This window comes from Chinchilla lanigera, unplaced genomic scaffold (assembly GCF_000276665.1).
Source record: "Chinchilla lanigera isolate Chin_1 unplaced genomic scaffold, ChiLan1.0 scaffold00172, whole genome shotgun sequence".
Classification (NCBI taxonomy): domain Eukaryota; kingdom Metazoa; phylum Chordata; class Mammalia; order Rodentia; family Chinchillidae; genus Chinchilla; species Chinchilla lanigera.
The window spans coordinates 1,419,533-1,422,727 of NW_004955573.1; positions in this window are offsets into that span (position 1 = coordinate 1,419,533).

Consider the following 3,195-nt stretch of genomic DNA (forward strand, 5'->3'; position numbering starts at 1 on the left):
TACACTGGTTGGGAAGGCCTGGGACAGGCTCACTGGGTTTCCTGAAAATGTCCAGGGCTCAGCCCACTGCTCACAGGCTCACTAGGGGTGCAAGGAGTGGCCACTGTGGCCCCAACACTCTGCCTGCCTAGCACGCTGATCAGGGAGGTGTAGCAGTGGCTCACTGGTGTTCCTGAAGTTGGGGTTCCTCCCAGCACCTGTACGCGCACTAGGGGTGGTTTTTTTTTTTTTTTTTTTTTTTTTTTTTTTGTTTGGTACTGGGAATCAAACTCATAACCTTGCACTTGCCAGGCAGGTACTGTGCTGCTGAGCTATCTTGCCAACCCTGATGAACTGTTCTTGATTTGACCAGACTTAAAAAATGGACCTCTGACAGATGCTGAGTGCACCCTGTTAACAGATTGAAGTAGATCTGTTATATGCACTCTGACAGGCTAGATATGCTGTGGTCACCTTTGACAAAGTTATTTTTGCCAAATCCCTACTGCTACTGCTTCTTGCTGCTGTATGGAAATCTGCCACCAACAACATCAAATCTGTGCTCAAATACTCCAATCCAGAGGCCTACACTCCCTCTGGGGTCTGATTGACTAAAACACCAACCCCATCCAGGGAAACCTTTATTCAAGCCAGACTAGTCCCCATCATATGTTCTACAAGCTCAAAGCATGGCACTGGCACCTGTACTCCTGCAGCCACCTTAGGCTTTAGCGTCTGTGTCAAAGGCCCTGACCTCCCCTCATTTAAAGATACATAGAGAGACTTGGTGCTCATCTGCATCTACTCAGGCTGGCCTAAGAATTCCCTACCCATGCTGAGAAGACAAAATTTGTAGGGTTCCGCTGTAAAAAATCATCCCTGAATATGGTCTACCCTTGACCTTTGGCAGCTACAATGACCTGCATTTTAGCAGAAGCAACTCAAAATTTGTTTAAATAAAAATTATGTACAGCATACAGGTCAAGAAGCTCTAAAAAGTTAAAAAAAAAGTTTGTAACTAGCTTCATAAAAATTTAGCTAAAAGACCAGTTATACTGGTAGACACCCTTGCACACATATAATCCTGGTACATATTAACTACCTCTACAAGTTTCAGAAATCCAGCTTTAGATCCAGCATTCCAGAGTTCTGCTGAATATCTGGAGAGTTTACCTGGACCAGATAGATCCTCTGAAGCACACTCTAAAGACACAGTGCACTCACAACCCTTCTCTGGTCACTCTGGATGCTGACCAGTCCATGCATGGCTGAAGCCTAAAGACACTGTTCACAGGATTGCTCCATACTTCAATGCATTACTCCCCTTGATTTTGTGCTTTTTCTGGCTGCTTACACCAGTCCTTGCTTCCATTTCAGATTGTATTTTGCTTTAGCTCTATGTCCCCAAGAAAATAGAAAATAACCAGTAAGACATTCCCCTTATTCTAAGGGAGACAAACAACAAACTCCTCTTGGGAAAACTTTCAGTCTCAGGGACCTTAGCTAGGGTTCATCCTAGGACCGCTGAGGTTACTGCTTATAGTTGGGCCTTTTCTCAAAAGATCACATGTAACATACCCAGCAAAGGTGTTCCAGGAATGCTAAAAGAAGAGGGAAATGTAGCAGAAAATGCCCCCAAGGCAGATAATAGGTAATGTTCAGGTAATAGTTCCTGTTACAGTTCCTGTTGCTACTGTCTCCTAGAAACAGCTGGTCACTGTGATGCATAGCTGGTCACTGTGATGTATATTGTATGAACCAATTGAAGCTAGCCAAGTACTTACTATACCTCCGAACCTTGCTTTTGCAACCCCATGAAAACTTCCCTGCCTTGGTCTTCAAGACCTGACATTTTGAGAGACAATGGATTCTATGTCAGTGCTCATCCAACATTAAATAAATCTTCCTTCAAATCATGGGTGTCATTTCTGTGTTTCTGTTGCTGTAGCAACACCTTGGAAATCCTTGTCTCGAGGACAATACCAGTCTCAAATAACTTTGATAGCAGCATCTGATGAACTAAGACAATAATGATGATTCGTTTGGACCTTCTTCACAGCCTCTGGTTTCTGAAATTTGCCAAAATTTCTGATTCTGTTTACTGCTTAATTTCATAACCCTTAAGTTTCTGCTTTCCTGGAAACTCAATTATTTTTTATTTTGACATGTCTGAGGTATTTGGAGCATCTTCTGCATTTCTGATGATACCATGGCTCCAGTGAACGCACAGCTTAGTAATGCCTAGAGAGATGTACATGTTTGCTATGTTGAGATTTCCCTCTCTAATAATTCATAACTACATTGGAAGTGTTTAAGACATTTCCAGAAAATATCTAATCAATGTGATACTGACTCAAGTATCCAGATTACTCAGATACTCCTTGAGAACCAACCAAGGACGTCACCAGATAGCCCAGCTTGGGTTCACTAGCTATCTGTAGGAGAGTGCTTCCAGAATAAATCATTTGGACAAACCTCTTCACATCTCTTTTCCCCTATTTTCCCTATTAATGCTGAATTAAAATAATTTCAACAACTGTATCACACACTTGATATGAGGATCCATTGAGAGAATGAAAAGAACATTATAAATGTGATGTGCTGTGGAGTTGTGAATGGCTGAGAGCAGCAGGCAGTTCTGAAGGGGTCTGGTGATTGGGACAGTGGGAATCTTGGTTATTTCAGCCAGTTCTGCACAGTTTTTTCATGAGCAAATGAGAAGACAGGCCCAGTCATGCCCAAGGCCCCATACTTCTGATGCCTTGAATCCTGCTGATATCACTGTTTTCATATTTTCAAAAGTGGAGAGTATTAAATGAAAAAGGGTCATCTGTACAATTCTGTTAATTAAAGAGATTTTCAACTTCATAGTACCTGTTCCACTTTGTAATTGAGGATTTATTATGTGCTCATAAGTTTTGTGTTCCTACCCATTGAAGTTCAATTTATAGCTGGGTGTGGTGGTGTAGGGTTGTAATCCCAGCTCTCAGGAGGCTGAGGCAGGAGAATCATTGATGGAGACCACTACAAAGCAGACCTGAGCAGGACTGACCACCATGTAGACCACTACAAAGCAGACCTGATTAATTTATCAATTGACTTTTCATGTTCACTTGTGAATCTGTACAAGGCCTAGGTTCCTTATCTGGAAATGGTAGACTCATACTAAGTGAACCTCTGTGAGTTATTTATCCCTACTAAAACCTGTAGTGGTGG